This window comes from Onychomys torridus, chromosome 6 (assembly GCF_903995425.1).
Source record: "Onychomys torridus chromosome 6, mOncTor1.1, whole genome shotgun sequence".
Taxonomy (NCBI): domain Eukaryota; kingdom Metazoa; phylum Chordata; class Mammalia; order Rodentia; family Cricetidae; genus Onychomys; species Onychomys torridus.
In genome coordinates, this window is record NC_050448.1 from 29,764,446 (window position 1) to 29,780,544 (window position 16,099).

Genomic DNA, 16,099 nt, shown 5'->3' on the forward strand with positions numbered 1-16,099 from the left:
TCCTAGCAACACTGTCACATCTAATATTTACAAAGCTAGAAACTTTCTGCACTCTAAAGCTGTGGCTGCACTCAGCTCCACATGAACAGGCGCAATTATTTCTTAAGACCTGTAATACACTGGTATTCAAGATCGCCATCTGAGTTTGAGAAGTTGAAAGATCACAGTGACTGGAGAAAAATACTCGTTTTCTGATTCTAGTCAGCACAGTGTGATTCCCTGAAGTGGAGGACTCCTTCATTTGCATGTTGCTCCATCAAATTAAAAAAGACTCTGAATCTTAGGCAATACTTGTAATTGCGGGAAGGCACACAGAGAGCAAAAACTTGAGAAAGAATTCACAATGTAAGAGCTGGAGAAAGTGAGGGGGTTATAGGATGTATTTTTTGGATCTATAAGCTATTATGATTATAATTTAAAATGCAGTAAAATCAACAAGTACTAAATTTTAGTTAGCTCAAAGCCATAAGTTCTTGATGACTGCAACAGAAGTATAGTGTCCATTTTATAAAACTAAAAGGATTTTTTTTTAACATTAGGAGATAATGAAATTTTGAGGAGATGGAAGTATTTAATCAGATTTAGCATTCCATATGTGCACATGTACTGAAACCTAACACCCTATTATAATATACACAGCTTTCATTTTTTGTCTGTCAGTTAAAAAGAAATTTAAACATATAAAAGTGCATTAAGATTGCAAAGCAGGGCTAAGATGTTTACATTGAAAAGATCAAAAGTAAACACTTAAGCTTGAAACTTTCTGCTTCTAACCAAGTGCCTTATAAAAGCCAAATAAATACCAAGAGAAAAGGAATCTCAACTATATCAGCTTTGGCTCTGGGTCGCTGTGGTTTGAATTTAATGAGGAGTCCGATGCCATCACTATCCTGAAGCTATGTTCAGACCCATGATTAAATATGCTTTAGAATCTCTCAATAAAAACAACACACAGAAAATCTATGAGGAAGAAAGATTGGCTGAAGGGGAGAGAAGGGTAGGGGTTGACAGGGGCAGCAAATAACCTGGCTGGAGGGAAGTGGGGGAGGGGAGAGAGAGGAGGATGTGGGGGTGACAGACACAGGAAATAACCATTGGCAAGGAATCCCAGAAAATGTCAGCTTTCTGTTAGTCCTTGCCTGAAAAAATGTGCATGACATGATTGCCTCATCACAGATAACTGAGGCCACATGATTTTGCTTTGACATGACCTACCCAAATTTTGTGTAATTTGCTTTGGATATACCAATCAGCATTTTTATAAAGCCAAAATCAATACTTTTCCTCAGCTGTTACGTATTTCAAAAAATAATAAATGGGAAATGGTCCTTATTAAATCTTGTCCAAATTCCTCAGAAAAGAAACAAAGCCCCCCCCCCCCCCCCCCCCCCCCGTTCCATTTCTCTTGTTCTTGACCTGAACTTCCAGTCATATAATTCTCCTGATTAATGAACTTAAGCAGGGGTGGGAAGCTTTGTCTCCTTGGAGGGGAATGTTAATTCTGAAGAAATGAGTTAAAAACAAAGCACTAAGCCCCAGGCACCTGTCCTGTAACTGCCAGGGCACCACGCTTTGGTGACTAAATTATAAATGGATGGTCTAGTAAGACAGACAGGATGCTGGAAGTATCCCAAAGGAGGAAAAATGTTCTTCTAATTTTAAATAGCATTCTCCTCCTTAGCAATTTTAATAGATGTTCGTGGAGAAAAAATTCTGAAATTATACTAATAGCCAAGAAGGTAGTACTCTCTTATGTAGGACTAAGACTAAAGCTTTCTTTAAAACCGCACGTAGCTAATAAAAACCTTAGTGTATCTCTTTGAACTACCCACAAACTTACAAAAAAAATACAGGTTTCAAAGCAAGTATTGAATTACCTTTAAGGTTAGCAAGACTTTATAACCACCAGTGTTAACCTTATAATCTAAGATTTGGTTGGCCTTCAAGTATGTATATATCATAAAAATAAATTCAAAGCAGATAAGTTTATTGTCTTTCTCCTGCTTTTGGTGTTATTTGGAGCATTTTAGAGATTGTTGATGAACACTTACTTAATGTTTACCATGCTCAAGGATGGTCCCAATTCCCTAAAAGTATCTCATGTGTTATGGTAGTTAATATGTTATGCTAAACATGTCAGCCCCATGTGTATAAATATAGCTGCATAATTTAGGTGTGGCCAACCACATAATCATTTTTCCAGTTGCAGTGTATTGGAATGTGATCCGAGCTAACATATTTCTAAGTAGAATTAGAATTACCCTTTCTTATTTGTTGCCAGTTGTAACGACAAGGATGTCAGACATGTCTCTAGCTCTCTTGCAAAGGTCCCCATGGAGATACTTACAGTCTCATTATCACAGCACTATATCTTCATTGTCAAGAAGACTGGATTGGTGCTGGATCCTGAACATCCCCCATAGATCCTATCAGCTACTGGGGGTTCCTTACTAGGAATGCTGACTGGTATCCCACACAAATATCAGTCACACATGGAGGGTGGGGATGAATGTGAAGGCTCCTCATTAGAGCTTCCAGAGACAGGTTGCACCATGTGATAGCCATTAGCCAGATGTGGTTCCCAGTTCTGGAAATGTGTTTAAAATTTAAAGTATATAATTAAAGTAAAATTTAAACATAAAATGACTGCCATAAGAAAGAGATTATATATTTGGTGAAAATTTGGGGAGTCTTCAATATAAAATAGATGAGGCATTTTTTTGATTTGTTATGTTTGAAACAAAATCATTATTGACACTTCAAAGAATAAAAACTGAGTGTAATGAGCAGAGAGAAAAGCTCAACTGATTTTTGTACATTTCACTGTAGTGCAAAAACTAACAATTTTTCCCTGTAAATAGCCAAGTAATAATTATTTTAGGGTTTATGTTCATTCTTTTTCTCTGTACTCTGTTCTTCACTTATGTATGTAAGTGTGTGTGCACATGTGCTACAACCTTTTCAAAAGGTAAAGCTCTGTCTTGGCTTCTGTACAGTTTTCAGCTGATTGTCTGGCAGCATCTGGACTGCAGTCAGGATGAAACAATAGAAAGCCATTGCATGGCCTGTAGTAGGGATTTTTACAAATAAAGTTTTATTGAAACACATCCATAGCTGCTCATTAGTCTGTTTCTAAAGCTGCTTTCACATCTCACCAGCTGGCCTGTTGCAAAAGAGATGAGTGGACCCCAGAGTGGAAATGTTTGTTTACCTCTAGCTTATGAACACACACAGGAACTCACCAGTGTTTACACTTACTGTCTTCTAATACCCGACTTCTGTGTTCATTGACCAATAGTCCTAAATGGAAGGCATGTCCTGACTTGATCATCCCCTCTGGCTGAAATTCCATCACTTATTGTACTTATTTTGCTAACTTACACACCTTAACAATTATGATAAATTAATATTTATCATTTTTCTCTGATCCTTATTCAATTGAGTGTTTCCTGATATGAAATGCTTAGTGTGCTATAGAGTTGAAATCACTGGGTTCACTTTATAACCATTAAGCCCAGTACTGTAAGCATATGTGTTTATAAAGGGAAAGGAAAAGAGGTGGAGCTCTCGGGGGCAGGGTGGGGAAGGAAAAGAGCTAGGTCATGATTGGTCATGCTAAAAGGTGATTGTAACATACAGAAATGAAAACTATAGCTATATCAGAGTATTACTTAGAGATCTGGAGATGAAGAACAGAAGAGAAAACAAACCACACTAGGAAGAAAAATTGTTGTCCCTGAGGAACAAGAAGGAGCAGTCCTGGGGAACGATAAAAAAATAATAATAATAAACACTAAATAAATAAAACAAGGCCATCTGTTCATTTCTCAATCCTTTAAGAATACCATGTTCTTACTGATTGATAACAAATAACACCAAAGCAGAGCAGGCTGGAAGGAAAAACAAAATAATGTAAACTAAAAAGTGATCAAATGGTTTCTAAGGTGCCTTTGCTTGGGGAAAAGGGAGGTGAGATATTATTATTTCCTTAGATTGTGTGGTTATTGAGCTGTGTGAACAGTGGGAGATAAATCACTGAATGGAAAGAAAAAGTGAGAGAGGACAGAGGGACAGTTGATGGGGAGGAAGGGTGGGAGGGAAGGAAGAAGAATGAGAGAAAAGAGAAAGGGAGGGAAGAGGAAGAGCCAGAGAAATGAGAGAGGAAGAGAAAGAATATCAAAGGGAAAGAAAGAAGAGTGGAGGGAGAGAGAGGGGAGAAAAAGGAGGAGGGCAGAGAGTGGGAGGGAGGAGAGTGGGAGGGAGGAGAGTGGGAGGGAGGAGAGGGGGAGGGAGGAGAGGGGGAAGGAGGAAGAAGAAAAAGAATAAACCGAGCAAAGAAAATCATGACTTCTGAGCCATAAAAAATAAAAAAGTAATGCTAAAAACCTCAATAATTCTAAATTATAATGAGGAAAGTTAATAAAAGAGGTTAAGAAAAAAGCAAAGCAAAGTTTAAAATGACTAAAATAAGTATCCAAATATATTAAACTATATACTGGTATAATTAAATGGGTTAAATTTACCCATTATAAGGCATAAACTACATAGGTTTTTTTTTTTTTAAAGAATTAACATCTACCTAGTTTTAAAATTAAAACATGAAATTAAACAAGATAACTTTGTCAAAAAATTATCCAGGAGGAAAAGAGTCATCGGTCAGATAAAAAATCTTTATGCGCTGGGGAACACAGCCTCAGAGGTTAAGAAATGAACATGAAGGAAGTTGGAGGAAAGTGGGTTCATAATCAGGGCTTCATTTCCCTCAAATTCATTAGACCAACGAGAAAACCAGTATAGATTGCAGCAAACTTCTTGTTTGATCCACTTCTCTTCTTCCCCCACCCTTTTCTTCTTATCCTCTAATTTACGGTGTGCGGTTTGCTTTGCATTTAGATCCTCTCTAAGGATGAACGTGGACTATTGGGGCCACAATTCCCATGGAAGTAGAACTTCATAATAGCTAGGAGCGGACATCCCTAGAAGAACGCTAGTCAATGATTTTCTGATCTGAGACTGTGAAAGTCTAACACTCTGGAATGGAGCTAAAACTTAAGGCATAAAACTTTACCTTGTGAGTTCATCTTGCAGGATCACATTGTTGAAATTCTTCCTCCACTCCTGACTGCTGTTCCTGAAAGCATTTCCTTAGCAAATCTTTTGTATTTGATTCCTCATCTTATCCTTTCCTAGAGAACCTTGCTCAAGGTAGTTGCTACTAGGGTTGTCTAAAATGCATCCTCTGAGGGGAGGAACCCGGGTTTACTCACATGCTGGTCACTTGGCAATAATGCCTGACTCACAAACGATTGTTGCCAGCTTTTGATAGGCTGTGGAGTTGTTTCCAAGACTTTCACCTGGAAAGAATAACAGAATAGCCTTACAAAGGAATGCATTCTTCTGTGAAATCTCTTTATTTAGGAGTACTAAAGGTTATCCCTTTTATATCAGCAGTAAGACAATCCAGAGTCAATTCTGTCCTTAACATAATATATGTGCACTGACTAACCATTTCATTAGACAAAAGATAGAACTAAAGCATGAAAATGTAATTATGTGGAGAAACATGGATGAGCTTTGGTGCAAAAATAAAGTTGAATCAATGCACATACCATACAATAGACATAAAATCATGGTAGATCAATTTAAAAACAGAATTATAAATGTTCTATTATAAAACATGGTAGCATCCCCTTAGTACAGAAGATTTGTCTAACTAACAAACTTTCAGGAAAAGTAACCTTACCATGTTTAATTCTAAATCCTCATAGCAAAACACGAGTCAGAAATAAAATGGGAATGATACACTTAGCATATGACTTAGCACTTAGTCAATTTTTTTCTATCTCTTTAAATTTAACTTTGTCACACAATGTGTTCTCATTCCATTCTGCTGCTGTGACAAATACCATGGCCAAAAGTAGTTTGAGGAGGAAACATCGTATTTCAGCTTACTAGAAATAGTTCATCATGGCAGGAATTCAGGGCAGGAAGTCAATGCAGGAGCCTGAAGCAGGAACTATGGAGGATTGCTGCTTGCTGGCTTGCTTACAGCTTCATACTTAGTCAGCTTTCTTATACAGTCCAGTACCACCCATCCAGGAGGTGACGCTGCCCACACTGGCTTAGGCATACTCCACTGAAGAACCCAGGCAATCCCTCTCAGACTTGTCATATTCTGACCTAAACAAGGCAAGTCCTCAACTGAGTTTCCCTTCTCAGACGACTCTAGGCTGCATCAAGTTGACAGTTAAAACTGAGACACAAGGCAATAAGTAAGTGAAAAGTACAATAGAAAATTCGCATTTATACCTAATAATGTTGAATGAAACACACCCAACCTTATTCATACTGAGAGAAAAATAATTCCACAATTGTGCACATCCTTAGTCACCCATTTTATGTGGCCACAGAGCTATCTTCTTGAAGCTGAATCTATCTTCCAGGCCTTGTGAGATGAACATCAAAAAGACAGTAACTGAAATGAATTCTTGAATGTTACATATTTTTAATGATGAATAAAGTTTACTTAGGGGAGAGAGGAAGGAAAGAAGGGAAGTTCTTCAGAAGACCACAGTTTATAGGCTTAAACTGAATGAGAGAAACCACGCATGGTGGCTCACCACATAAACCAAGGACTCTGGAGTCTGATACAGAAGAACTTAACCCAGTTCAAGACTAGCTGAGGTTATATAGTAGTTGCCCTGGGCATCAGAGAGAGAAAACAAACAAAAGAGTGAAAGGATTAGAAAATGTGTTGATTCAGGCAAAAAGAAGTCATCGTGAACATCACAACCACTGGGTAAAATGTGGTTACAAGAGAATATTCATGTAACTTTGAATATCTGTGCAGAGATTATCCATAAATTTTCAAAAGAGAAAACTTATCTTTATAACAGATAGATCTACTTATTCTATTTCAGGTAACCACAGTAATTGCTTGACATTGATGATTGACATAAAAATATTAATAACCCAATACCATGTATGTACAATTCTTGTCAAAAATGTTGAGCCTGAATCAAGGAGAGTAAACAATAGAAGAAATTCAGAACATGAGGAAAATTCAATCAACAGATTGTCTAGTGTTTTCAAAATCCTCAATATAATGAAAATGAAAGGGGAAAGAATAATCTATATTTTAAAAAGCTGGTATGATAAAAATGAACTTCAGAAAACTTAAACTTCAAATATTAAAAAATAAGCTTGAGGAAATATGAATAAGAATTATAAACCTAAGTGATATGTGGAATTACTATGAGTTTTCTTACATGATCATAAAACTGTGATCGCATAGGAAAACACTGTTACAAATGTACATATAAAATATGTACAACATATACAAGTTAGTGACAAGTGGCTTACTTAACCCAGTGTGTAAGCACAGAAGAGACAAATGCCATACACTATTATAGTTTAACAAAGGCTTGTAAACAGTACGAATCATAATCCAAAACCAAAAGATTTATTGTCTAAAATACAATGAAGTTCTAAGCAGTTTATTTAAAAACATAGAGATCACCTACTTACTAACAGAGGTAAATTTGTGAAAGATAATGTGCAGTAATATTAACTGATGAAAGAAGGGTAAAAATTGCAAGTATGCATGAACATGACTGTGCATGATCTCTGCATAGATGGACTATTATGTAGCTACTTCTGTAAATTGAAACATTGTCTTCTGGGTCAAGAAAAAAATTCATAAGACTCAAGAAGTAACAAAATTTACAAGACTCAGAAAGCTCAGAAAGTTATCAGGTTCACAAGGTCCCTCCCCAAGTCAGGAAAGCAGCAAAAGTTGCTGAGAAGAAGCAATGTTGAAGTGGGGCCATCCCCCAGTCCTGCAGAGATCTCCAGGTATGGAGTTCCCATGAGTCATCACCCTTGCTGGAGTGGCCTTTTCCTGCATAGAGCTGCTTTTGAGTCATTGAGCTCCTGCATATAACCTTTTACCTATGCTCCTATAAGCAAGCCCAAACAATTCACAGGTTCACTAAGTCAGACTTGAGAGGATGCATTTTGTTGGTCTATCACCAGCCGTAGCCTGGGTGAATAGATCTCCCAATGAAACGTCACACAATGAGGGAATAAGAAGAGAAAACTTTTGCCTTGAGACAGTATTTGTTCTGTCTTATATTTCTTTCTTAAATGTTTAAACCAATAATTATTTTTAACAACCACAAATAATTTTAAAGAGAGCAATGAAAAAGTGAGAAGAATGAAGAGATGAATGGCATAAACACAAGTATAAATGCAACGTTGAGAAGTCACAAGAGTGACAACCACTTTTCTGAAAGCTAGCAAAGTAATCATGCAGCGTAGCGCAAAGTAAAAGCAGACAAGACAGCAAGATTTACAAGAAAGATGCTCATGATAACTAGCAACAAATACAGACTTGAAAGTATAATTGCTAGAAATGCAACAAAACTTGTCAGAAAACTAATCTACAATAATTTTAAACCTATCATTACTAACATGAACCAGAATAAATAGAAAAATTGAGTGATTTTTTTTTACTAATTAGAATTAATCAATAGTTTAAAATTACATTTCACAGTAAATGAAGATTGGGAAATTTTACAGGGGTTTCTACAAACAGTTCAAGGATATACAATTCTTAACTTATGTAAACTGCTACTCCAAATAATACACCATTAAAAACTCCCTTTCATAAAGGCATGTTTAGTTATGTATCAAAAGGTAGAAAAACAGTAAAAACAAGGTCAATGAGAATCCAATTTTATTTAAAACAATGACAAATTGTTATACTGCTAATAATAGATTATTTTCACATGTGAAAGTCATAAAGTCTGCAATATATAAGGATATATGTGCAAATGTGTAAGAAAATAGACTCGAGTGAAAACAAATAAAGGGTTATTCATAGATGAGTCACAAAAAGAAAGCTTAGAAAAGCTACCTTCAGGTATACACCACTAGTCCATATTTACCAATAATAAACATTGGCTGAAAGAACAGTGCTCTTGTGAAAATCCAACAGGATGGACCTACCTGAAGTACAGAGAAGGGAGCAAACACAGTTAAGATGCACCTCAGCAATGTCAGCCACAACCTTCAGCAGGAATGGTTGGTGTGTCCTCCAGTCATAGACTTTCACCCATGATGAGTAAGGCATGTGTGATTTCTTTTAAAATACCATGCTTTTTCTAGATCTAGCCTGACAAAAAGAATGCTGGAGCAATCTGCATACAAGCAGAGTCTGGGCATTCACCAGCCAGCAGCTGCCCATCTATAAGCTTATCTCATCAACCCCAGACTCCTGATTACAAGTTACAGTACCTTAAACCTAGACACTAACAAAACATCTTATCTTCTCTCCTCAGCCCTCTCCTGGCTACCATACTCCTACTGAAGACAAATCAGAGAAAAATGGAAAAAAGAAAGGAAAAAAAAAAAACTCAGACATAATGTAACATGTCACATACCAGACCATATAGCGCTGACTAAAACAAATCAATCATAAAATATTTCAAGAAAGAAATATAGAGACCGTCTCTCTGACTACACCTTCGTTAGAAAACTGGAGGTAAGAAAATCTGAGTCCTCTCAAATTTCTGGTCAAAAATACATAGATATTGATTTCATAATTCTTAGAGATGAAGGGAAAGTAACAATATTACATCTAAACTTGTGAGCACTCATTATGGCCACATTAGAAAACAAGAGAAACTAAGAAGTAAACAGTAAGTCTCCAATGTAAAAACTTAGAAACCCTGAGCCCAATGGCTGGAGTTAGGTAAGATAGTGAAATAGAAAATAAAAACAAACTACAGAAGCTCAATAAATTATAACTCTTAGAAAAGTGACAAAATAAAAGTAAACCTATAGCAATACTAGTATTAATGAAAAGAGACATATAATAAATAGTATGAACAATAGAGGAAACATCATACTAATGTGATTAAATTAAGGGGGGTCAGGTAGATGACTCGGCAAATAAAGGTGCTTGCACCAGGCCTGAGACCCCTGAAACTATGTGGTGGAAGGAGAGAACCAACTGCCAAATAGTCCTGTCTTCTACATATGGAGGTACATACCAGCAAGGTCTCTCTCTCTCTCTCTCTCTCTCTCTCTCTCTCTCTCTCTCTCTCTCTCTCTCTCTCTCTCTCTCTGTGTGTGTGTGTGTGTGTGTATGTCACAACATATTAATTATGAATAAATAAAATGCAATTAAAGTATTTAAAAAATAACAAGGAAATGCTGGAAATGCTACTCAACTCAGCCTTACTGGATTGAAATCCTGGAAGAAACAAACGGACCAACTATTCAAACTTCATCAAATAGAACTGACTTGTGAAGATGTCCAATGCTAAGATTAACCAGCTCTGCATTTTCCTTAATATATGTAAAATTAACACAAGATCAAAAAGGCTTCATAGTGGACTCTCTTACTTGTTTTTAAAGGTCAGTATAATGAAAGTTTGCGTATTCTAAACCCTTAGTTGTAACTTAAAGAGGAGGATGTCTTACAGGAAATAAATGCTGGCAGGAAAGACCAAAAATCAACTCCTCACAAACAACCCACATCCCTTCCAACTGGAGGATGTCAATTTATTGTGCTTTATTCACACAGAAGAGCAGGAAACACAAACTCTACAGCATGATGAAAACCCATGATGAGTCTTACCATAATGTTGAGTAAAGTCCAATCGCCATTCAACAGGAAACTCAATTCCTCCAGCAAGTAAAATCAAGGCACACACAGAGACACATTCCTACAGGGAAAGGACAATTACAGGGGATAGGGCACAAAGGAGAGGACATCAGAGAAACTTCATGGGTGTCCATGACATCATTTGCAAATAGGAAAATAAATACATTGCTATCCATCTTGGACTAATCTTTCTGTTGCAATAAACCTAGAAATAGAATTCTCCATGTCAAAGATCCTAGAAAAAAAAGGCGACTGTGTTGTGTTGGTCTCAGATACTTTTCTCATTGCTCTGACAAGTCAACTTAGTAGGTAAGAGTTTGTTGCGGTGCAGCTTAAGGAAACGCAGTGTATCCTAGTGGGGAAGGCGTGGTGGCAGAATGTAAGGCAAAGGGTCACATTGCATCTACATTCGGCAGAAGCATGGCTCATTTCCTCTATTCTTTCTATTCCCGTTTTCTAGAATCCAAATCCATGGAGTTGTGCTGCTTACATGAAAGTGGAGGCTTCCATCCTGGTGTCAATCTCTCCATTAACAATATTACCGACATGCTCAAATCCCATCAAGTTGGCAAAGAAGATAAGTCATGATGTGTATCTTTTGATTCCATAATTACTGATATTTTTCAGTGCTAGACATAGACTCTAGGACCTTCTACATACTAGGCAAATGCTCTAGCACTGAGCTACCACCTCAAACTCTAGCAACAAGTTTCAGCCAGATATTTTACACAAGGAAAAGGAAAAAGTTAACCTTTTCTTCTCACGAGCTGACAAATGTTTAAGATGGGTAATGTCCATGTATTTGTAAGAATGGAGGGAAAGAAACTTGAATATTGACTAGCGTATAAATTTATACAAAGACTTTAGGAAGCCATCTAGAAATATCCAGAAAAAGTAAAGTTGTATGTATAGTATAAATTAGAAATATCAGAAAATGCCATTTTGAATTCTAAAACCCTTCTTAGCAGCAATGCTATTAGCAGCAAAAATATAGAAGCATCATAAGAGAGTCTATGCATGGTGGCTTGTCCCTACTACTAAAGCCTATGAACTCAATGTGCATGTGTTAATATCCCCAAAGCATCATGTTAAATAGTAAAAGCAAGTTACACTCAGCATGGCCTCATCTCTGTTAAAGGTAAAAGTACACAACATTGCATGTTGTTTATGAATCCATAGTAAAAGATCAAGGATTTCCATGAGGATTCACCAACTCCCAAAGGGTGCTTACCCATGAAGTGGGAAGAGACAAGAAGGTGACAGAGAAAGGTTTGGCTGTGATCTGTTTTCATTTCTTAAAAGTGAAGACTTCATCTTGAGTTCAAGGAAATGTGCACAATGCTGTCAGTTAAACCCACATCCTGTGTTGGCTATATTATATGTAAAGGTTTATGTCTGTGGTATTTGATTATCCCATCCATGAATGAATGGGATTATGTGACAACATAGTGTGAGAATTGTATCTCTACTAATGTCCCAGTGATCATCTTCCTTCCCAGAAGGACTCTGCACACACCAGCGAAGCAAGCACTGGAATCCATGGAACTGCTCATGTGTCCAGTCTTGCTTGAAATATCCACTTCTACCTAAGTCTGAATTCCAATCTGTGAAAAGGAAAGGAGTGTGGTGGAAAACACCAAGGCTCCTGGGGAATGAAAGAACAGGCTCTTTTTTGTAGTGGATTATTAATATTATATTAAGCAAACCCAAACCATCCATAACCAGCATTTCAGAACCCCTTCAGCACATGAGAGTGCTTACGTAACATCTTGAAGTGGAAGTACTTAAAAAGTGTGTATACTCCACAGAAATAAATAAAAACGATAAAAGAAAAACCACGAAGGGGAGCACAAATGAGAGACATGGATATTTGAGTGCCATAACTCCTGTGGTGTTCCAGTCTCACAGCTTCACACTGCTAAGGAATTGTGGGTCTCTTGGTTTCCATCAAAACACTGAGTCATCCCACTGTAATCACAAGCAAGTCTCAACTTGGACCTGCAATCCTTGTTCTCAAGCAGCAGGAAATCTTACAATCTCTGGAAAGGGTCCGCCCTTCATTACTATGAGCAGCAGATAGACAGTGTGACTAATGGGGTCATTTGTCAGGGCCTGGCGCTACATACTTCATACTGGCAAAATGCCTTCCCAAGGAATTAACCAGAGGAAATGGCTGCAAATAAGAGCAGTACCAGAAGGGGAAGGATTGGAGATCGTAGTCTCTAACATAAACAGATTCATACCTATTATCTATTAAATGGCACAAAACTACTCATATTTGTTGTGAGCTACACATCAAAAAAATAATAATCACAACATGAAATTCAGGAAGAGAATTCACTAAAATTGCTTAGTAAAATGATTCACTGTGGCGAGTGTTTCAAAGAAGTACAAATAATTTCTAAACGCTACAAAAAACCACCTAGTTGTTTTTCTAACCTTGGATTATTTTAAATCTGCTTACGTTAATAATTAATGAATGAACAAATTTAACTAAGCAAATTTTCATCAAGCTTAAACATTTTTTTGAATGATATATAAAGTCCTTAAGTATCCTTGCAGGGAGCACTCACTGTGGAAGAGCAGTGTGAATCCAAACACCTCTCCAGTCTGTGCTCCTTGCCTGGGCACATGTCCAAGTATTTCCACGTTTGGCAAACATCTGATGTCTATTCCCCATGTAGAAGGAATTATAACAGGTGGGAATAAAAGGTGGTAACTAATAATGAGTGTGTGTCATATATAAGAACTTCATATATAAGTATGTGACACTATATAAGAACTTCACAGTTCCTACCTTCATGAACTCTGTATTCAGCAAGAAAGATGCAACTGATAAATTGATTATAATTATAAAAGAAGACCCACAGGATTTGCAATAGCAGACTGAATAGCAGTACCACTGTCCCTTGTAAAGAACAGGGACACACTTTCCACAGATCTTCCTCATTTTGCCTCAATTGCCCGATACTGCTTTTCTGGAAAACACGGGCTGTCATCCCAAGAGCCTTGCTCAGTCTTCTGTCTGCTCTCCACATGCTAACAGGCTTTTCTGTAATAAATCTGAACTTCGTGTTTGCGTAAATGAAGGCCATCCCATGCCTATGCAGAGATGCATACAAGCACTTGCACACAATTCTTCCCTATGGGGAACCAAGAAACCCAAAGAGAAAGCAAGCATTGCAGAGAAAAAGTTATCTCTTTCCAGGGTGCCCACATCCAAACAATCCCAGTCTAGCTTCTGAACAGAAAAATGTAAGCAGAAGGTGAGAAGTGGGTAATGGAGGAAGAGTGGAAGGAGAAAATGAAAACAAGAGAATATGAAGGAAAGGAGAGTCGGGGAGCATACCCGCAGAACTCTGATGGACCCTCTCTCTCTTCTCACACCCTGTGTTCCTCTTTAGCTAGTGACAAGCAGGAAGGAACAATTTAAAACTGATGTCATCGGTGTCCCTTTCACTTGTAGATCATATTGAGATGCAAAGGCAGGCCCCAGGGTGCTGAGGACCCTGAGGTCATTTTAAGTAAATCTAAAGCAGCTATGGATTCCGGAAGAGAATGGTACTTTCATGTCTTACCATCTCAACTCCTTGGAAGGCAGGGCTGTTTTGTTTTCGCATTCACTGTGCACACAGCACCCCACCTCTACTTCTTGCTTATGCTCTGCCTTCCTTACCCTTTCTCCCTTTGCTTGCAACAGCTTCAGCCACTAAACACACACACACACACACACACACTCAGAACTGTATATCCAAGGGTCCAGCAGCACAATTGTGTTATTTATTTATTTATATTTTTGAAAAAGTGAGTTTCATTCCACACACCACACACACAGGGAACAACTCAAAACTGAAAGTCAGATGCGTCTGCTAAATTAGTCCATTATGTGTTGATGTAACAAAATGCCTGGGACTGGGTAACTTCTATACTAAAACCAAAGTATTTGGCTCATAGTTCTGGTGTCCAGAGGGTCCAAACACATTTTAACAGCATCCTGGAAAGGGCTCCAAGCCTCAATCACATCATATAGAGAACTAGCTACATGCAGAAGGAGCATGTGCAAGAACAGAGGTGGGGGATGGAAGGGGAGTTCAGGTTCCCCTCACAAACCTGCCCAGGAATCATCTACCCCTTACAGACCAGCACTAATCCTTTCTAAGCACGGGATTCCCACGATCTACTCATCCTCTGCTAGGTTCCATCTCTTAAAGCATCTACCACATCACTGCTGCCACAGTGGGAACAAACTCCCAGAACACGATCTTTGGGGCACAAATTCCATCTAAGACACAGAACCTATCTTCCAAGTCTCCCAACCTCTCCCAACAGCAGATACTTCCACACAGAATGCTGACCGTTGCTGGACTCTGCCCTCTCTCATTCACCCTCAACTTCTCTAATGCCTTATTTTCCAGTCAGAACAGTCAGTTTTCCTTTGCCTCATGCCTATCCCTGCTTGTTCTTCCACTGAGAGCCATCTTCCTGCCAACCAAATCACCCATCATGGTGCTCATCTCAAGAAACACATTTGTTGCACCTAAGAGGCATTCTTTCCCAGTTCTCAAATTAACAGGCCATTTTTTCCTCTTTATTACAATTTAGAAGGCATAATTGCAAAATGAAAATGCAAAAGTAAACAGAACAAAGTCTACAAGGAATATATTGAAAGGTAAAGTATGTTATAATACAGTGTTTAAAAGTCCCAACCGGTGCCCTGCTCAAAGCTCTATTGAAACTATCATAAAGCTTTTTGTTATGGTTTCTCTGCATCTACCAGTTCCTAAAATAGCAGTAAAAGTCTAGTAAATCAAAAGGATTTTGTAATACAATATAGGGACAAGGGAAAAAGAATGTAAGATTTGACATACCAGAATGCAGACGTAGTTATCATTACTCCTGAAAGTTTAGTAAATGGTGTATGTCTACAAGTGTGTGTTGGGGAGAAGAGGAGGACTGCACTGAAAAGGTATCCACAGTGAACCTGATTGGTGAAGCTGAGTATATTTAGGCCAGGAATAGTAGCATTTGTGAAGTAGAAGCTGGGGGATCAGAATCCAGGCTTGTGCTTAGACTATATAGTGAGTTTGAAGCCAGCCTGGGCTACATTCTCTCAGAAACAGACAAAATACAAATGCCAACAAAAATGCAGGGCAGGCAAGAGCCTAGTGAGAGGGTTTACTGGGGAAGCAAGAGAAGCTGAATTCAAATTCTAGAGCTGGTGCGTGTTGAGAGACAGAGACAGAAAGAGGGAGAGAGGGAGGGAGGGAAGGAAGAAAGAAAAAGGAGAGAGAGAGAGAGAGAGAAGGAAGGAAGGAAGCAAGCAAGCAAGCAAGGAAGGAAGGAAGCAAGGAAGGGAGAGAGAGAAAGAAAGAAAGAAAGAAAGAAAGAAAGAAAGAAAGAAAGAAAGAAAGAAAGAAAGAAAAGAGA